Raw genomic sequence first — 22,562 nt, 5'->3', positions numbered from 1 at the left:
CTGTCCCAAATCTCCTCCAGAGTGTTGAGGGATCCTCCAAAGGAGATTTAGGAAATGTCTACACTAGGAGAGGAGAGGGAGAGGATTTGGCAAAATGCTGATTGCAAGATCCTTCCCCTCAGTCCACACGCGGAGCAAGACGTACCGGGAGGAAGTAGAACACCGTGCCTGCCATTTTTTTAAAAAAGTAAAGGAGCTGGAACACACCTGTGCTCCAGCGCAAAAGTAAGTAAAAAAAAAGGCCCAATCCCCTCCCCACCTCCAATGGGCACGGAGCGCTTGAAGTGCTCCATGCCCTATGCCTGGTTCCCAGCTCCTCGCATTTACTCACAAGGAACCGGGATGAAACCGGGACGGCTCCCCACAGCTCCCGGGGTAAAAACGGGGTAAAAGCTGTCCCGGTTATCCCAGGGAAATGGAGGGATCATCCCTCCCTGCCCTCAGGATCCTCTTTGTGTCTTGTGGATGCTCAGGGATGATCCCGGGGTGATCGCTGGGATAAGGCATCATCTAGACATGCCGTTAGAGGTGCATCGGAGACCTGTGGATGGGGGGAGAAATTCCATTCCACCAGTGGTATTCTTCCATGTACAAAACCAGGTTTCTGTATCGAGGCTCAGATGTAGCACTTGTTTGCAATTACTCCAGACAGACCCAAGAGCTCTCCTGGATCCTTCCTTTCACTGCTTCAAGCTCCCACAAATGACTGGGCAGGGCAGTGCTTTCCCAATCCCAATGCTTGCATGTTTGTTTTGTAGCTGCAGTTAGCAACTACTCTATCCTTGAAGCCTGTTTTTAACTTTTGTAAACCGCCCAGAGAGCTTCAGCTATGGGGCGGTATATAAATGTAATAAATAAATAAAATAAATAAATATATTTAATTTAGTTTTACAGGATTTCTAAAACATCCATTCAAGCCATGTGCTCAACATCACTTGCAAAGACATGATCATCCCCCTTTATAGCTCTCTCAGGGTAACAATTATGGGCCACACCTATTATTTAGAAGTTAAATAGGAAGCAGCCTAGTCAAAGAGACATTGCTCTGTAGACTTGACAGGAAGAATACACAAATTGAAAATAAAATACGTTTTAATAGACATAAATAAAAGAAATATTCCTTTGTATTTCCTCGATGGACTGGAAAACCATACTTCCGATTGTTGTGTAACTTTTAGGATTTGTTCTACCTCTATCTGGGATGGTTTTGGCTACAGTGAAAATTTTGACCAGCATCTCGAACCAAAAAAGTCAGCAAATCAAAATATTTAAAAACGTACTACTTCAATACCAGTTGATCAATTTCAACCAAACTTCGCATCAAAATTCAGCACTGCAGCGAGCAGATTTTAACCATACAACAGTCATATTTTAAATGTTTTTAAACATTGTTTTTTTTAAAAAAAAAAAAAAAACCACAAGTCCCAAATATGGAAAACAAGAAACAAAAGAACGTGTTAAAATGTGAAAATAAGAACAAGCACACTTTAAAGACAGGGAGGATTAGTAGGCTGAGTTATAGGCCTGCCTCCTCCCCTCTGATGTGGGGCAACTCCATCTAATGGAGATGGAGTGGACAGATCCCTCCCTCAGGGGGCTACAGGGGTGGACCATGGCAGGAACCCTGCCTACGGGTGCCAGCAAACATGCTTTCACTCAGGTGTGTCCAACTGGGACAGCTGTGTGAGTTTGCTTGAAGGCCTGTCTATCAACCGAAAGGTAATTCCAACCCATGCGAAGCCGGGTCCATTCGCTACTAGTCAATTATAAGTCTGGAGACTATTATTATTATTATTATTATTATTATTATTATTATTATTATACCTAGAATACTAAGAGGGTGATTGTTAACATTTCAAACTTGATATTCTCTTATTGCCAATTATATAAGGCTTCAGTGGCTTAGCTCCTCATTGATTGGTAACCTTTATATGTTTGAGTAGGAATTCAGAATGTAATTTCTCCATCTGTTTGAAGACCTCCACCATACACCTGGATGAAACATTGATACTGCCACTAATGAGGTCGCGGTTTGGCTGGTTAGGGAATGTTGGGAATTGTCAGACTTTTTCCCATCTAAACATACATAGATTTAGGGTGACCATATGGAAAGGAGGACAGGGCTCTTGTTTCTTTAACAGTTGTATAGAAAAGGGAATTTCAGCAGGGGTCATTTGTATGCATGCAGCACTGGATGAAATTCCCTCTTCATTACCACAGTTAAAGCTGCAGGTGCCCTGCCTTCTTTTAAATCTGGTCGCTCTAGTATAGCTCCTGCAGCTTTAACTGTTGTGATGAAGAGGGAATTTCACCAGGTTGGGGTGTGCACAGGGTGTGGGCGGGGCAAGCCTACGAGGGCAGGCCCAGGTAGTGTAGGAAATTTAGGAGATGGAATAGGGTTGGTGAGCATTCTGGCACCTTTATGATGATTGGCAAATCCAGAGGCCTGCTCCTCAAGGGTTATGTGGCCCTCATGCTAGGATATGGTTTGCCTTTGGGGATCTTCTTTTCTCATCTACTCAGGGTTCTGTGTCCCCTGGTGGGGATGACACCGGTAAGTCTCACCACACTTGCAATGTAGTGAGGCATAAGAGAGGGAGTGGGTTTGACCCAGCTCCTGGCTTAGCAGAGTAGCTCGCCCTTAAAGGCAGGCTAGATGCCTGAGGAAAGGACCCAATAGATTCCCATACTTTCACACACAGATCCAGGGGATAGATGAATTTGCGTTATTAATAAAGAGGCCCTAGTTTATCCCAAAGCACTGATGTGCATGTCTTTATTTCATGGCTGCCGTCTCCACTTGCAATAGTTAATTAGATTAGTTTGCCATGGGTTTCAACTCTTTAGTTCATTTGGGACTCCTCCTCCCTCCCCACACACATATTATTGATCTACAGGTAAATGCTAATAAAATACTGACAAAGAGCAATCTGTATATGATTAACAGTCTTTTTTGTGTGGAGTATTATGAGTGCACAGAACCACGTGTGCACATCAACAAAAACACTATGCAAAAAGAACCTTGAATGCAATCACATCACGAGATTATTATTGTTATTATTATTATTATTATTGGCAGTGTTTTAATCAATGCACTTTAGTAATATGGGATGGTGGGGAGAAGCAAGTGAACTGAAAGCTGTGTGCATGCTCAAGACAGAGCTACTTTTAGAAATTCTCCTAGTTAAACCACAGGAGGCGTAGAATACAGAGTAAAGTGAACCCACAGAAATTGGCTCATCTTTGCTAATTGTACTAATTATTCTATTTGTCAGTACAATTAGCTTGTTTTCTTTGTAAGTGGAAATGTTTTTATGCATATAAAAGACATTTGACATGTATTAATGGGCCAATTAAAGTGGTAATCTTCTAAACTGTAATTAATTCTCTTGCTGTGCAGAAGAAGGCTTTAGCAAGTGAGATAGATGTTTGGGGCAGAGTTTTGCTCATAGGCACAGAAGCTCTGTGTGCCACCCCCCAGACAGTCTCCTTAAAATGATTCCAATAAAGCTCATTGCTGATTGGGGATTTAAATCAGAATGTCTATGTTCTACAACTTCCCCCAACAACTTATTGCATTATCTGCCTCTTGAAGCCTAGGATACATTGCCCTTTTTCCCAACAAAAGAAAAACTGGTGAGGACTCCAAAATCTCTTCTGATCCGTGACAATGTCATGACTCCAAAAGGCCCCCCTGAGCTGGTTAGCACCGGTTGCTTACAAAATGATACCCATTTACTCACACACTCACCTTTTTGTGATCACTTTTCTCTGCATGTGCTCAGGAGGTATGCATTGCTGAGAACACAATTTCAACAAGCCTGCTTACCTTTTGCCCTTCTCTTCTTAATTGGCTTTCCAGGAAATGGGAGCTGGGATTCTCAGCTCTTAGGAATGAAGATGTCATAAATGGAACAAGTGGATATTAATTCAAACCTTACATGCTGTGTTGGAGATAATGACAGTCAGATCAGGCTATGCTCAGATTGGCAAGTCAGCATTGAAGCCTTAGCCTATACAGATTAAGCCATAGGCAACCAAGCATGTGGGGGACACTAACTGTGGCCCCATTCAGAAGGCACCTTAAACCACAGCTTTAATCATGGGAGTAAAGCCAGAAAGCTGGGCTGTGTTCAGAAGACACCTAAAACCACAGCTTTAACCACGGTGGTTAAGCTAGAAAGCCTTATTCACCGTGGTTAAAGCCATGGTTTAAGGTGTCTTCTGAACACAGCCTGGCTTTCTGGCTTAACCACCATGGTTAAAGCCATGGTTTAAGGTGTCTTCTGAATGAGGACTGTGAGTCTTATCATTATTGGCAGTGGAATCAGTCGGGAGCATTAGTAGGTTTGGAAATGCAGCTTGGGAGACAGTTCCATATTATAGTTGCACCAGAGTTCAAAACAGAGTCTACTGGGGGCTTGTTTATATGCCCTGTTTAACCCATCGTGGCTGCGCAGTGGCACTGCGTTGTTTATATGATGCAAGCTGCCAACTCGCAGCCACATTGGGCTTCTCCTCTGAAAACTGCACTTTTTCACGGGGTCGATTTACTGTGAATTTTTAAAGTTGCTTCCAGTCGGCGGCGTAGTCAGATCATTCCTGCTCTGCTCTGTTCCCAATATATATATTTTTGTAAGCCTTCTGACTGCCTTGTTATCTAACTAACTTTTCGCACGGACTCTGTTTTGCTTGCTTTTACTTTCTGCTTAGTTACTCGGTGTATTTTGTGGGAGGTTTTGAGGATGGCTCCACCAAAAACTAAAACCTGTAGGAACGCCACCCACACCTCCGGAGCCTCCAGCTGCTAAGTCTGCCAAGACTTCTCAGACAGATGGTGAAGAGGAAGATTTGAGTGTTTTGGTGAAAAATATATCATTACAGCTTTTTCAGCAGTTGGTGCAGCTGGATCAACTCCAGATGATTTTGGATTCTATAGTTGCACTACAGGGTACTGTGGATTCAATTGATACTCGTCTTAAGCAAATGGAGTCTAAATTCAGCAAGTTGGAGGATCAGGTGATTGCTCATGAAACAGCAACTACTGCATCACACAGTGTGCTATCTGCCAGGATCACCCAACAGGAGAAGGATTCTCAAATATCCCATCTGCGCATTCTTGGGTCATGGCTAGACCTGCCAATATCCCGGGGATTGCCCAGGGATCATCCCCGTGTCTACACATGACTCACAGGCAATCCTGGAGGCAGGGAGGGATGATCCCTCCCTTGTCCCGGGATATTGGCAGCCCCTTTTAGCCGACTTTTTCCCGCTGTCTCGGGATGATCCTGAGACTGCGGGATGTTTGGCCGGGTGTTGCGGTTTCGTCCCGGCTCCTCGTGGGGAGCTGGGAACTGCGCACGGGGCGCAGAGCTCCTCAGGAGCTCTGTGCTCATCAGGGGGTGGGGTGGGGGAATGGGAGTTTCTTTTTTTTAAAAAAAAAGCTTACTTTTTGTGCTTGACCACTTGAATGTTCCTTCCCCTTTAAAAAAAATGGTGGCAGAAACATCCTCTTCCTCTCAGGATGCCGCACACCATGTGTAGACAGAGGGGGAGATCTCACGATCATAAAATCGCGAGATCCTCCCTCTTCCATCGTGCTAGTCCGCCAGGTCTAGCCATGGCCTTGGTGTTCCTGAACAGCCTCCACAGGCACACCTAGCAGATTTTATGGGAAAACGTCTATGTGAGCTGCTTGCACAGCCTGAAGATTTTCAGCTGGATATTGAAAGTGCTTACCATGTGCCAGGTGGTCCTAAACATGGACCCAGAGGTGGACCTGTTATTATCCAGTTATTATGTGCTTCAGCTAAAGAATTTATTTTATGTACAGCTCGGCAGAAAGGTGATCTGCATTGGAGTCCAGACGAAACAAAAATAATGGTCTACCCTGGTTGCTCAAAAGCTGTGTCTGATCAAAGAAGAAAGTTTACCAAGGCAAGGTTCTTATCTAAAGATCTGGGGTTAATACTTTTTAAAAAATTTCAACATATTCTTAATTACCTTCAAACAATTGGTGAATATTTTCCTTAACTACTTTATAATCATTTTTTAAAAATATAAAATTTATTTTTTCTTGTTCTTGTTGCTATTTGCTATCTGCTATGCAATAAATTCACACATTTATTAATCTTTTTGTTAATTATATGCAACGTACTTAGCATAAGTTTCAACATCAATGGTTTAAATAAATTATTATTATGATTTTTTTCTTTTATTAGTGGTTTGTTTCTGGTTCTCTCTCCACCTCCCCCACCCCCTTTCAAGGCAGCCTGCTAACACTTTAATAATACTAGCTTCTTCTAATTGTATATTCACTAATTTAATCCTGGGGTAGGGCAGGATGACGGGGTGCAGCATGGTCTCAAATGAAAGGCATGATTTTTTTCCGTTTGTTTGAGGATGGTTTTTCATTGGTTTTGGTTTTGTTGGTCTTTTTAGACTTTTTTATTTTATTTGTTTCTATTATAATTGGGGAGAGACAAATATTATTGTGGATTTTTTAAAAATTTTGCAGACCAATCTGTATTATACTAAGGTTTAATGTGGCCTTTGATCTAAATGTGAGAAATATTTGCAATATTGATATGATCTGTCTATATAGAGGTGCAAATGGTATGTTTTCTTTTCCTGTCCAATGCTTAATATGACATCATGGAATGCCAAAGGGCTCCAAAATATTAACAAGCAGAAAATGGTGCTTCCTGAGCTAAAAGAACTTAATGTTGATGTGACATTTTTACAAGAAACCCATTTGACCACTGAAGATGCTCATTTGGTAAACAAGGATTGGGTTGGTGAAGTTTTTGTAAAAGACACTTCAACACGTTCCAAAAGGGTGGCATTTTTAGTCCATAAAAGACTTTCCCTTTCTCTGCGACAGGTAATTATTGATCCTGATGGTCGCTTTCTAATCTCGGTTGGGAAATATATAGATAATATAATTGCAATTATATGGATGCTCACATGTCACACACACACACATTTATTTTATTTATTTATTTATTTATTTAAAGCATTTTTATAGCGCCGCCTCACCATTTCTGGCATCAAGGCGCTTTACAATAACATATAAAACAATTCCATTAAAACCCTCAACCCACATTAAGACAATTCCATTAAAACCCTCACCCACAAACCATTAAAAGCCCTCAACCCCAATTTAAACCATCCCCTCCCCAAACTCTTGTGAAAATAAAAATGCCTTACAAAGGCGTTTGAAGCAATTGAGAGTGGGAGCCTGTCACATTATTCCATAACCGGGGGCCAGCCACTGAAAAAGCCCTGGCCCCCGCACATTCCAATTTGTAGCTGGGAACCATCAGGGCACCCTGCTCCTGAGAGCGAGTCTGCCAATGGTGAGACACAGGAGAAAGGCGAGTGCTCAGGTATCCAGGACCCAAGCAATGCAGGGCTTTATACAAGGTCAACAAGACCTTGTAGCGCACCCTAGCAGCTACCGGCAGCCAATGGAGCTCTTGAAGCACCAAAGTGATAGAAGACCACTTTGGGAGCCCCTTGACCAACCTGGCTGCTGCATCTTGTACAGCCTGTAGGCGTTGGATTTGCTTCAAGGGAAGCCCTACATACAACAGGTTGCAATAGTCCAGTCTGGAAAGAACCAGGGCCTGGACTGCGGTGGTAAGATCAGCCTCTGACAGAAAGGGGCAAACTTGGCAGAGCACATGTAGTTGATAAAAGCAACTCCGAACCACGGCCCCCACCTGTGATGACATAGTTATTAACATTTCCAGGCAAAAGGGGGCCCTGCGACGCTAAGGGCACCAAACGCTCATTTTGGGTCAACCCTTTCCTCCTTCACCCATCCCACTACTGTATGAACCCAGGACCCATGGCTTCCACCATCTCACTGGATTGCTAATAGGGAAAGTGGGTCTTCATATATATGGAGAACTGCGGGAATGAAATTCTCACCCATCCTTATGGGATTATAATGGGTCTTTGACTCCCAGCATTTGACCCTTGCTGGCAGCAGGTCAAAGCTTCCTCTGCCTTTGTGCCTCACTCACCTCAAGACATTTCTGGGCGTTTCTGCCTTCAGGCCTTGCTTGCTATATAGTTCCTTTGTTTCAATTGACACATAAATGCTACGGAGATCAATCTAGCTGGTACTAAACAGGTCTTTCAAGGAGGTGTGTTAAACTGCATCAGGGATGAAGAACACTTCCGAGATGTCCCAGCAGAGCCATCATGGTTTTTGCAGAAAGCTCAACTATTTGCTTTTGTGTTTGTATTATTACACTAATTGTAAACCACACCAAAAAAACCACCATCCATTCCAAGAATATCAAAAAGCAAAAAACCATAGCAAATATCCTCTTCTAATTGTATAAAGATTTATATGACCACAGTGATTATTCCAGTGAAGAATAAAACTATGCCATTAATCTGCAATATTTGGTTTCCCCATGTTTCTATGTATAGACTCCATTAACTTATCGATTTCTGCCATATCCAAACACATAATCAAGCATTCCCAGATTGAGGAGGACACAACATTCTTTCAAAGAATTTTTTGTCGGTCCAACTAGGATTTGAGCAAATAATACATTTTTAATTAATAATGTCAGAATGTAAGTAATATCAAAGACAATAACGTTAAACAAAAGTAACAAAGGGGATGAACCCATAATGCCCCAAATTTACTGTCAATAAAAATAACAGTATGTTTTAAGCCACAGGTAGCAGAAAATATAGATCTCTAGATGTTTTTGACTTCAACTCCCAATGTTCCTGGACATTGTCCAGGCTGGCAAGACAGAGTTGATCTACCTTGTACCACCGATGTTTTAAGCAATCATGCAGTTGGAACAGGTTGTCTATTCCTTTGGTAACCTCATGGTTGTTTCATATATTTCAGTTTTGGGATGTATGGATTTTGTCACGTTTCTCAGAAAACTCCTGCTTTCAATGGGAGGCAAATGACGAGGCTTGCTAAGTAATCCACAAAGCTTTTATTAAACAACAAAAGTCTCTTCTACCTGAAGAGAGTCTAATCTCTTTGAAACGTCCCCCTAGGCAAAACTATGCAAACTAAGCCAGACAATTGTCCACGTAAGAAGAATAGGAAGACTCTTCCCAAATGCCCATAACTTCAGAGAGCCTGGTGCAGAGGCAGGTTCTGGCGCAATCCTAGTTGGACCGACTTTCTCACGCCTTCCTTCTGCTCTGTGCATTTGAGCTTCCGGCGGACCCTAGCATCACCTAGCTTGTCGGGACACTCACCCCCAGAAGAAAGCTCACTTCCCACTGAGTGTGTAGGATTTGGCCTTAAGGAGATAAGTTCTGGAGAGGGCTGACTCCCAGCTGGGGAATCGCCCATGAGAGCTTTCTCCCCCACTGGTACAGGCTGGCTGGTGTCTGGTGTTGTATCTTTTAATTCTGAATCTGATTCTGATTGATTACCTGAAACATCTTCTCCCAAAACAGGGGCAGTAGGGTTAGACATGATAGAGTTAAAATGTAATATATGGACGCAATAAGATTCAAGTTGTGCATGGTGTGACCCTGTGTTTGGAAGTACATGTAGCATACACATACACCTGTCAGGAGGTTGAGATTGTCCACAGATATTATTATCCTTGCTTCTAATAATGAATGTGGGTGGCCTCATGCTGACCTGGGTGGCCCCAGATGGTAAGCAAAGCAGGGCCACCCATATATATACTGGATGCTTCAGCATGCCCAAGAGAAACGTGAGGTATGCCAGAGAGCATAACTTCTAAAAATTACCACATGCATACAGAGCTGGCAAAGCCCCAGCACACACACACACACACACACACACACACACACACACACACACAAACCCTTTTCAATGAGGGCTGTACAAGTGTAGACTTGTGTTGGGGAGAGAAGAGAAGTTATTGTGAGATCTCCCCCTTGTGTACACACAGTGCTAGATGTCCTAGGAGGAAGAGGTTGACACACCCGCCATTTTTTTTATTTTTTTTAAAGGAGAAAGACCGCACGAGAGCTCGAGTGAAAAACAGTGAGGGTTTTTTTTAAAAAAAAAAAAATCCCCGCTCCTACGAAGTGTAAATGCGCAAGAGAGATATAACGTTTCCATGAGAGAATTGTAATGATTTGACACAAGGTGTCTTTCCACCTGCCGCCATCCACTCACTCACCAACTGCTATTTATTTATTTATTTATTTATTATATTTTTATACCGCCCAATAGCTGAAGCTCTCTGGGCGGTTCACAAAAATTAAAACCATGAAGAGCATAAAAACAGCCAACAATCTAAAAACACAAATACAAAATAGAATATAAAAAGCACAACCAGGATAAAACCACACAGCAAAAATTGATATAGGTTAAAATACGGAATTAAAACAAGGTTTAAATTTAAGTTAAATTAGGTGTTAAAATACTGAGGAAATAAAAAGGTCTTCAGCTGGCAACAGAAAGAGTACAGTGTAGGTGCCAAGCAAACCTCTCTGGGGAGCTCGTGCCACAGCCCGGGTGCCACAGCAGAGAAAGCCCTCCTCCTAGTAGCCACCTGCCTCACTTCCTTCGGCAGGGGCTCACGGAGAAGGGCCTCTGTGGGTGATCTTAAGGTCCGAGCAGGCACATATGGGAGGAGGCGTTCCTTCAAATAACCTCTTTCTCCTTCTTTCCTTCTCTTCTTCCTGTCATTCGAAAGCCCTGGGAGTAGAATCTACTTCCTCCTTTCAGAGCTATCACATCTGGCTGAGGCTCAGGTTATTTGTGGAATGTGTGGGAGGGCGTCATGGGTTGTCCCAGCTCCTCGTGAGTAACCGTCCAAAACCCTGAGAGCCACTGCCTGCTGAGCCACATGAATGGCCAGGACTTATATGACCTATCTACTTGCACCCAGAAGCTGCCCCTCCTCTATGTGAGCTGCCATTTTTAAGGAAGATTGGGCCTATGTATTTACGTAGTTCTAATGTTGCATACAATGGCTGCTGTAAAGGGCCATTTCCATGCCTTTGCTTTCTCAAAATATCTCTGTAGCCTAGTCAACCCTTGTCAGATTCTTAAAGCAAAAATCATAGCTCCAGAGCTAGCAGTCAGAAGGTGATGAGGAAAGCAGGCAGGTGAACCAGCAAGCTACTGAGAGCCAGGTAGACAGAGAAACAAGTAGCCGTAACAGCAGAACCTAGGGTGACCATATTTTGGAAACCAAAAAGGAGGACAACATGGTCGCCCCAAGGGGGCGTGTCCAGTACCAAGGGGGCGTGCCCACCCGAACATAGCCTTGGTCACATGTCTGATTTTACAGCACACATTTAAGACAAATCTGTTCTACATAACATCTTAATGTTAAAATCACTGAAATAAAGAACAAGTGAGAGATTCAATGTATCTGAAATTAACTTCACTCACTCCTACTTTTGTAGGTTTTGCTGTACTTTGAAGCTTTTGCTATACTCTGTGTGTTACATTCTCCCCTTCCCTCAAATATCTTTTCTGACTGTATCTTCACTCATTGCAAGCTGCTGTTGTTGTTAACAGGGTTTGCTACTGGCCCCAGATGTGTTTCAAATTTGGTATGGCTAAAGATCTACCTAAAAGCTATTATTGTGCCAACTTTCAGCTCTTTATCTTTAAAAACGACAGATTAAAAAATAATAATTTTAAAACCTCATTTTTAAAAAAAAAATCCTAAAAAATCAATGGATGAACAGATCTGTTTCAAATTTGGTGTGGCTAAAGCTCTACCTAAATCCTATCATGGTACAAAGTTTCATCTCTTTAACTTTAAAAATGACGATTTAAAAAATAATAATTTTAAAACCTCAATTTTTAAAAAATTCCTAAAAAATCAATGGATGAACGGATCTGTTTCAAATTTGGTGTGGCTAAAGCTCTACCTAAATCCTTTCATAGTGCAAAGTTTCATCTCTTTATCTTTAAAAATGACAATTTTAAAAATAATAATTTTAAAACCTCAATTTTTAAAAATTTCCTAAAAAATCAATGGATGGACGGATCTGTTTCAAATTTGGTATGATTAAAGCCCTTCCTAAGAGCTACCATTGTGCCAAGTTTCATGTCTTTATCTTAAAAAATGACAGAGTTATAAGCATTTTTGTTAATTCCCATTAGAGTTGCTCTATGGGGGGATGGAAATCCGGATTGACCCCCCCTCCCGGATTTGCCATCAAAAACCTGGGAAAATCCAGTCATTTGGTCACCCTAGCAGAACCTTCCTACAGATCAGATTGCTCAGACTGGGGATCCAGGCTAGAGTCACTGGCTATGTTGGGCCAGATAAAAATCCATTGGCTGCGCTACTAGCTACAGAAGTGCCCTTTAGCGATTTACATTGGTGGTGCCTGCAAATAACAGAAAGTAGGGCAACAGCTCCCTCTTCTGGCAAGATGTCTCTTTGTCTCTTTGTCTTTGGATACTGAGCAGAGGGAAGGCAGGAACCGCTTGCTTCGCATGAGGGGGGCTGGCTGCGATCCTGCGTACACTTACTTGGGAGTAAGCTGCATCAGAGCCTTGGATTGAGGGTGACTTGCTGCCCCCTTTTTAATGAAAAAGAGAGAGGTAACGGGGAGGGGAGAGAAGCTACACAGCCAGCCCAGTCCAGCTTAACACCTTGGTGGGGAAACCAGCCCAGAGAGCATGTCAGGTAGCCTCCCCCAACCTCCTAGGGAATGAAGGAGAGGAGCACCCTCACTCACTCCCCCCTCTCTACGATGTTAGCAATGCATCCCCCTCTCTCTTCCCCACCCCCTCCAAAGCAAATCATGAAGCAAAGGTGGAGCAACGAAAATACAATATACCATTCTTTTGTTCAACCCAGCAGCCAGGAAGCAGGAGGAGGAAAGGATTTGAATTTTAAAACACCCACTGGAGAAAAGGCATGCCCCTCTCTTTCGTCATCAATACCACCCCTTGAAAACACGCCCACAGAACTACAGATTGAAAATGATGGATGAAAATACACGTTGAAGTTTGAGCGGTGTGCTTTCGTATTACTGGAAGGACTGGACTTTCCATGTGCCAAAACCATCTTTAAAGTGGGGAAGAACCACAATCACAGCAGGACATGGTTGACATCATCTGAGTCTTTTGCATACAATGCACTGCGACAGCAGGCTATAACACTGGTGTGATGGAGCTCTAAGTTCCAGTTGGTGATGTGTGCTTAATTTGGATTTACTGTTGGAGCATATCCTCCAAAATGAATTTTTTTGTTCTGTAAAATATCAATGAAATACTAACCAATGGAATGAAAGGCTAGTTTTAAAATAAATAATCATATACAGCCATCATGGGTGTGTGTGTGTGTGTGTGTGTGTGTGTGACCTCAGCAAAAATACAATTACCAAAGGTAAAACTTAATAAGTGTACCTTGGAATGTGTGCAAATTTGTACATGTATCCAAAGAGGACATATCGTAATGATGGGTAGAAAAACTAAAACTTTCTGAGAGATATGGTAAATGAAGTTTGAGAGTGACACAGTAGCAGGCTACGGGATTCATCAAGTGAAACAAAAGAAGCTGAAAAATAAAAAGCAAACCAGTTATCGGTGTTTCTATGGCTTCACTTTATTATGAATTGAGCCTTCATAGTTTGCTTATTTGGATCTAAACATGTAGTATAGCTGGGATCTTTGGTACAAAATGGAATCTGGTACACCTTGTTCTGCAGCTCAGAGACTTTAACGCGCTGTGACCCTATAGAAAGAAGAGCCAAAGAAACAAAACAAAACTTTGGTTAGATTCAGTGCTGTTGAGGCAACCACGTTCCTTTATCAGGCCTATGTTACACGTTCAGAATGGGAGCTTTCTGCTACAATCTTAAATTAGGGTGACCATATGAAAAGGAGGACAGGGCTTCTGTATCTTTAACAGTTGTATTGAAAAGGGAATTTCAGCAGGTGTCATTTGTATATATGGGGAACCTGGTGAAATTCCCTCTTCATCATAACAATTAAAGCTGCTGGAGCTATATTAGAGTGGCCAAATTTAAAAGAGGGCAGGGCATCTGCAGCTTTAACTGTTGTGATGAAGAGGGAATTTCACCAGGTTTCCCATATATAGAAATGACAACTGCTGAAATTCCCTTTTCAATACAACTGTTAAAGATACAGGAGCCCTGTCCTCCTTTTCATATGGTCACTCTACTTAAATACACATTTCTACCTCCTTTCTTGTGCACAGTCCACACATCATCCCTGCAGGTTCTGCTCCTCTTCAAAAAGAGGACCCATTTCCCCCCAAATTCAAAGCAAAATGTATTTTACTCTGGAAAATGCAAAGCTTCACTCAAACAGAACAGCCATTACTACCGTGCTTGCTATGAAGAATGCTGTTGTTTTATGTGCTGTTGTCTGAACTTCTTTTTACTTTATGGAAAATAAAGCTCAGCTGAGCCTGCCTTTTGCTTAAGGTGGCAAAGACAAGGAACGACTCCCTGTCTGTAGTTTATGAACTGGCCAATTCATGTCTCCTCACTCCTGGGTGAAAAGTTTCCTTGGGGGGCCCAGGGGCATCCTGAGTATAGAGATACCCATTTGGCCTCCCTCATTTCCCCTTGCACTTTGCTCAAAAGTGAACAGAGATGTAGCCAGTGTCTTGATGCTTTCGTGTCCTTTCCCAAGGCTAAAGATGGAATCTGGGATAGGATCTGATTGGAATGAAGGGAAGGAGCACATCAGAGACCATGGTCATACCATACCAATAGACCAACATTTTCCAACCTGGTCCCCTTATTGTGTTTCGCACTACAGTTCCCAGGAAGCATGAGTGTTCACCGTGCTAGCTAGGACTAATGGGAATTGAAGTCCAACACATCTGGAAGGCACCAGGTTGAGGAAGGCTACATTACATTAATTGATGTTTCACCACCGCCACCACACACACCCAGAAATGGAATAGGTATCTAGGATTTAAAATTACCTTCTGGTTACATAATTTGGCTTTCTTTTGACTTTTTTCATGGAATCAATAAATCAAATTTATTACGGTCCTAGACCAGCAGATAAAAAATTAGCTAGAAATACAGTCATTATAAAAGCAAGCCAAATTAAGAACAGGGAGACAAGAGTCGCTAACTGACAGGTCAAAATAACTACAATTACAACAATTATGAAAGTAATCCAGTTAAAGACAGTGGGAACAAGAGTCATGTATCTGAAACACAAGATGTTTTGAAGATACATTCATTCTGAGTGGATAAGGGTTAATCAATATATCATACGGTTGTTTGATAAGCCACTGTAGAAATGCTTCTGTTGCCATTTGGTCCAGAATTATGGTCAAGTCACTGGTAAATGTTCCATCAGCATGTCGCTTCATCTTAATTCGGACTGCTTCTGAATCTTCAGAAGTGAACCTGAGAAGTCAGAATTCATACTTTTATGGAGTAGACTTCATGATCCGCCTCTGAAAAATCCCTCCCTCTATCTAGCCACCATCTGCACTTCAGAATGAGGGTCTACTAGAAAAAGGACTTTCATAGCCGACACACTCACACCCAGATCTCATAGCCATAGAAAACATTGGTACTGGTCATTAGGAGATGCGCCACAGCGAGGGTAGTATAAGCAGTAAAGGAATATGGGAAAATATTACCTTGCCTAATAGTCACCGGTATGATCCTCATCAAAGAACTGGCAACCAGTAGCCCAACAGCAGATTTTCACTTGTGGGTGGCTGCTTGCTGGCTATCAGCTGTTGACTAGGGAGGAGGAGGTGGACCTAGTGCCACCTCCACCAGATCAAATTAAATGTACCGCATTTCTTCGATTGTAAGACGCCATCGATTGTAAGACGCACACTAATTTCAGTACCACCAACAGAAAAAAAAAATCTAAGGCACACCCGTGATTCTAAGACGCACCCCATTTTTAGAGATGTGTATATGAGGGGGAAAGTGTGTCTTAGAATCGAAGAAATAGGGTAGCTGCCATACCAAGTGCACTGAGTAGAAAGGTGAAAGTCTCACCCACCCACCACCTTCTGCTTTCCCGAAAGTGTTATTAGCATCCAGCCTCCCTTTCATGCAGTGGTCTCATGTAGATGTTAAACATGATGAGAGGCAAGGTGGACCCCAACAGATCCCATAGCATATATAGGGGTGGGAGAAGTGGGCTTGTTCGATTGTGCTGATCTGAACTCTACTTCGAAGCTCAGTTTGCCTTGCTCCTGTTTTCAATTCCAACCTTTTCTTTTTCCATTTGAATGGAAAAAGTACGCCTTTCGGTGTGCCTTTTTTTTTAAAAAAAATGTACACTTCCCTGGCCATTGACTAAAGAATGGAAATGTTTATCTTAAAGAAGGCATATTTTTAAAAATCCTTTTTTTTTCCAAATATGATTGAAAGCCTGGGAATATGCGAGCATTTCCTGAAAAATGCTCGCATATTCACATTCAGAACTGCAAACAGCAGAAGTCCTGATGAATTGCTAATTGAAATGAAATTCTTGCACATCCGAAAGCATAAATGCCATGGGGTTGATCAGTGGTCTCCTGAATTTTTTCTGGAACCAGCTGTCAAGACCGGAGCAGAACCACTGAAGAACATGATCCCAACTTGGGCAGCCAGTCCAGAAGGATACCACAGTTGATGGCAATGAAAACTACTGAGGGCTGAGGGAGATTTATCACAGCTGCACAGCCCCTGTAATTCTCCTGACCCAGGTGGTCCGTTGGCAATTTCTGTGCTGAAACAACATCAGAAACTAGATTGAACATGTACCCTCTCAGTTTCTACAAACTACATACACTGAATATAATCTCTGCGACCTCTGCAGGCTAGATCTTATAATTTTTACATCCAGCATGCTAGCATCCATCTTCTATGTTCCTGTACATTTTTTAGCCCAACTCTACTATATGCGTGATATACCAATGGTCCTTACCCTGATTCGTCAGTCATTTGCCAGCTGACAGGAAATAAAGTTGCAACGAGCAGTCCAAAAACACACAGCCATAGGATGCTTTTCATCTCCTCTTCTGCACAAAACAGCAAACTCAGAGCAGAGTTTTCAGCAGTGAGATCTGAAGACCCACCAGTCTGGAAGTGCAGATGTTTAGAAAGGGTCTGTTGGTGCCCTCATAAAAGAGTTTCTGCTCCACCCATTCATCTTCATAAGGCCCTCTCACTGGTTCTGCTTCTGTTCCACCCCAGCTATCATGGAAACTCATCTCCCTCTTGGCAAGTCCACTTGGCAAAATGTTTCTTGCTGTATGCCACAAGCTTTACATTAAGGGGACCTAGATGTGCGCCAGAAAACAGCACCTCTATGTACACTGCTGATAAAGAAGCAGCAAACTTCCCTTGTGTGATCTACACTTTTCATTCTAGTTATGTTTTATTTACAACAAATTGATTTGGTTTCTCCTAACCAATAGGTTAATTTAAACACAACTTCCAAAAGCTTTACTGCTCAAGGGAGAATCAAAAAGCATTGTGCTAATTAGGCATGACTAAAAAGTAGAAGAAGCTGGCGTCACCAGTACACCATCAATAGGTTCATTACTGCCACATCTGCTGAACTGGGCTTTCATAGCAAGGATCTTCCGCTCAGTCACATCATTTTTCAGGTGGTCCAGAGGTTAATACCTTCCACTTGTTAACCTCCTGTGCTTTCTCACTGTTTGTTCTACTTGTGCATTGTTTTCACCACTGAAAATCTATTAAGGAAAAAGAGGCAGAGTAGCTGCAGAATGCTTTTGGTTTATTTAGCGTTCGGACACCTCCATCTGGAATCCCCTTCCGTCACCCATTTTCCTGATTCTTCTCGCTGCCAAATGAGCTTGCAGAACCCCTGCCATGGACATTTTCATGGATCTTTGCAATGATCAGTCTCGAGTGGATATTGCAATATATACTAGCTAATACTCAAGAAATGTTGTTGATCATGGTCAAAATACATTATGATTCTGGTTGTTATTATTATTATTATTTTATATCGCGCCATCCGTACATGTGGCACTTTACAGAATACAAGGGAGTAGGATCCTGGAACGAGGAGCTTCCAAGTGGAAGTTAACGTGGGACCTGCCACAAACAGCTGTGACGTGTCCTGTCCTCTAGCCCATCTGACTCAAGGGACATGATCCACCCATGCTGCTGCCAAATCTAGTCTGTGGGGGATTGGGTGCCCTCCATAGGCCTTGCCACTCCCTCCCCAAATGCTGCACCCAGGCCTGGGGAGAGCAATCTCCTTGTGATCTCCTATCTCTGATCAGAGGGAGTAAGGAGGATTCTGCAGGTATAAGGAACTCTTTTCGCAGTTTGAAATGCATGATGGAAGTCCAACCGATCCCTCCTCTGTGTCCACCTTGCCCCCATCATGTTTGAGATGAGTGGTTTGGTTTCATTCATTTGCATATCCCCCAACTGGACCTGTACACTAGGTGCAGCGCCTACCTTTGCAATCTGTGTACCAGTTGCTGATGTGTGCCTAATGTGTAACTGTTACTAGAACATTTCCTTCCCAATAGAATTTCCTTGTCTGAATAATAGCTTCCTTATTTCTTTGGTTTTCTGTAAAAAATTGAATGACTTGGGTCATATGTAAATTTAAATGTCTTTTTTTTCCCTATGAAACACTGGAAACTGTGGCATGCTGCAAATAGATTTTGTTTTCTCCTCATGGTAAGGAAAGATATTTAGGAAACTACTATTAATACTACCACTATTAAATCTTCAATTTGCCGCCCAGCGGAGCTTTTTAGAGTTGTCCGGGGGCTATTACATGCTGGTCCCAAGGACACGGTAGAATCATCTGAGGCCCGCTGTAATGAATTTGCCAGGCACTTCCAGAATAAAATCTTTTGCATCCGCCAGGACTTAGACTCCAGTGTTATAGCAGGTGAATCTAGTGAGGTGTCCAGAGTACAGTCTTGTCCTGTAATCTTGGATGAGTTTCAGTTGGTACAGCTCGAGGATGTGAACAAGGTGCTTGGACAGGTCCGCGCAACCTCCTCTGTACTGGATCCTTGCCCCTCTTGGCTAATAAAAGCTAGTAGGGATGGAACAGCCGGCTGGGCCAAGGAGGTGATTAATGCCTCTCTACGAGAGGGAGTGGTCCCAGACCGTCTGAAAGAGGCGGTAGTGAGACCACTCCTGAAGAAAACTTCCTTGGACCCGGAAAATCTTAGTAACTACAGGCCGGTAGCAAATGTTCCATTCCTGGGCAAGGTCCTTGAGCGGGTGGTGGCGGGCCAGCTCCAGACACTCTTGGATGAGACTGATTATCTGGATCCATTTCAGTCGGGTTTCAGGCCCGGCTTTGGCACGGAAACAGCCTTGGTCGCCCTGTATGATGACCTATGTCGGGAGAAGGACAGGGGGAGTGTGACTTTGTTGATTCTCCTTGATCTCTCAGCGGCTTTCGATACCATCGACCATGGTATCCTTCTGGAACGTCTGGCTGAATTGGGAGTGGGGGGCACTGCATTGCAGTGGTTCCGCTCCTACTTAGCAGGACGGCTCCAGAAGGTGGTGCTTGGGGGACATTGCTCGGCCCCGTGGACTCTTCAGTATGGAGTTCCGCAGGGATCGGTCTTGTCCCCCATGCTGTTTAACATGTACATGAAACCGTTGGGTGCGGTCATCCGGAGTTTTGGAGTGCGCTGTCATCAGTACGCTGACGACACGCAGCTCTACTGCTCCTTTTCATCCTCATCAGGTGTGGCTGTGGATGTGCTGAACCGGTGCTTGGCTGCGAAAATGGACTGGATGAGGGCTAATAAACTGAGGCTCAATCCAGACAAGACTGAGATGCTGCTGGTGGGTGGTTCCTCTGATCGGATGGGGGGTGTTCAACCGGTTCTGGATGGGGTTGCACTCCCCCTGAAGGAGCAGGTTCGTAGCTTGGGGGTTCTCCTAGAACCATCTTTGTCACTTGAGGCTCAGGTGGCCTCGGTGGCACGGAGTGCTTTCTACCAACTTCGGTTGGTGGCCCAGCTACGCCCCTATCTGGACAGGGATAACCTAGCTTCAGTTGTCCATACTCTGGTAACTTCCAAATTAGATTACTGCAATGCCCTCTACATGGGGCTGCCTTTGAAGACGGTCCGGAAGCTGCAGCTTGTGCAAAATGCGGCGGCCAGATTGATAGCTGGAACAGGGAGGTTTGAGCATGTAACACCGATTCTGGCCCGCTTGCATTGGCTGCCTATATGTTTCCGAGCCCAATTCAAGGTGCTGGTCTTAACCTATAAAGCCCTACATGGCTTGGGACCACAATACCTGATGGAACGCCTCTCCCGACATGAACCTACCCGTACACTGCGCTCAACATCTAAGGTCCTCCTCCGAGTGCCTACTCCAAGGGAAGCTCGGAAGATGGCAACAAGGGAGAGGGCCTTTTCAGTGGTGGCCCCCCGACTGTGGAATGATCTCCCCGATGAGGCTCGCCTGGCGCCAACACTGTTATCTTTTCGGCGCCAGGTCAAGACTTTTCTCTTCTCCCAGGCATTTTTAACAGCATTTTAACAGCATTTAACAACGTTAAGTTTGTTTTTAATGGACCCCACAATTGTTGTTTTTAAATGGATACTGTTGTTTTTATACTGTTTGTGTGTGTGTGTGTGTGTGTGTGTGTGTGTGTGTGTGTTTAAATTGTATACTTTTAATGTTTACTATTTTTAAATGTTGTAAACCGCCCAGAGAGCTTCGGCTGTGGGGCGGTATATAAATGTAATTAAATAAATAAATAAATAAAATCCTGACATCAGAGAAACCAATATAGAAAAATGGAGAAAAGACAAACCAATTCCTTAAAAATTAAATCTCTTTCATCCTAACTTTTTAAATCTACACTTCCATGCTTCATGCAAAACTAGCCCACCTAGTATAATTTTTAGCCGAGTACATAAAATTGAATGAATAAGAGGTATGGCAATGAAAGGCAAATAGCACAGTGTAATTTTGTCCATAGCCCTCAAACATATAATAAAATCTTTTTCACAATTCTAAGGTGGTGGTAGGAATGCAGGTGGAAATTGTGAGGGTGGGGGAGGCTCTTTCACATTGACACCAAGGGACATGAAAATAAGTATGTCTGCATGAGGGCTGGCATACATTTTCAGTCTTTCTAGGGTCACATTGGAAGACAAGGAGGCTTTGAATCCAATGGATCCAAGTATTTCTGAGACCCATCCCTCAACATGCCTCTAGGATTTTGTTTTTCATCTCGCCCCCAACAGAGCTCCAGAGATATGGCAGCAGAGCTGTCTCTCATATAACCAGAGATACCTGCAGTGGTGGACCTCCCTCTCTGCCCACAGGTAGGGGTGTCTGCAGCATCCCACTATACCTGAACTGCCCTGCCCAAGAGCCCAAGGTTGTTTCCGCAGAAAATTGAATGGATTTTGGTGATTTGGATAAGCAGCATAACTGAACATATCATTCCAACTGGGCACTTTTTGACAATAGCACCATAGCTGGCGCAGAGATAGACCAATAGATTAAGGACAGATCTAGATAACTGGCTCAACACACATTGATTTTATTTATTTATTTACTTATTTATCTATTAAAACATTTGTATCTTGCCCTATATTATTGGGATCTCAGGGCATTCCACAACTGGGGTGCCACAACAGAGAAAGCCCTCTCCCATGGCCCACCATAATGTATGTCTCACACTCGTGCGAGGGAGAGCAGGGCTGCTCCGACAGATCTCAGATCTTGAGCAAGCATACATGGGAAAAAGACACTCCCTCAGGAATCGAGGTTCCAAGCTATTTAGGGCTTTAAATGTCAATGCCAACATCTTGAATTCTGAACGGAAGCATATAGGCAGTTAGTGCAATTCCTTTAAGACTGGTGTTATATGGCCTTTAGGTAATGTTCTGGTCAGCAGCCTAGCTGCTGCATTTGCCCCCTGACAGTCAAAATGGCCACATGTAGCATTTGTTTTAATTGATTAAGATATTGTTTATTTTATATAAATTTCTAATGAAAAACATAGTAAAGTAAGTTAAATACATATATCCTAAATTAATATAGCCTTGTTGTTGTTTATTCGTTCAGTCGCTTCCGACTCTTTGTGACTTCGTGGACCAGCCCATGCCAGAGCTTTCTGTCAGCTGTCGCCACCCCTGGCTCCCCCAAGGTCAAGTCTGTCACCTCCAGAATATCATCCATCCATCTTGCCCTTGGTCGGCCTCTCTTCCTTTCGCCTTCCACTTTCCCTAGCATCAGCCTCTTCTCCAGGGTATCCTGTCTTCTCATTATGTGGCCAAAGTACTTCAGTTTTGCCTTTAATACCATTCCCTCAAGTGAGCAGTCTGGCTTTATTTCCTGGAGTATGGACTGGTTTGATCTTCTTGCAGTCCAAGGCACTCTCAGAATTTTCCTCCAACACCACAGTTCAAAAGCATCTATCTTCCTTCGCTCAGCTTTCCTTATGGTCCAGCTCTCGCAGCCATAGGTTACTACAGGGAATACCATTGCTTTAACTATGCGGACCTTTGTTGTCAGTGTGGTGTCTCTGCTCTTAACTATTTTATCAAGATTTGTCATTGCTCTCCTCCCAAGAATATATTTAACCAAAATGTAAGAAAATATCTTTGCAGATTCACAATCCGTCCTAC

The sequence above is a fragment of the Elgaria multicarinata genome, chromosome 3 (assembly GCF_023053635.1).
Source record: "Elgaria multicarinata webbii isolate HBS135686 ecotype San Diego chromosome 3, rElgMul1.1.pri, whole genome shotgun sequence".
NCBI lineage: Eukaryota > Metazoa > Chordata > Lepidosauria > Squamata > Anguidae > Elgaria > Elgaria multicarinata.
This window is presented reverse-complemented; position numbering follows the sequence as displayed.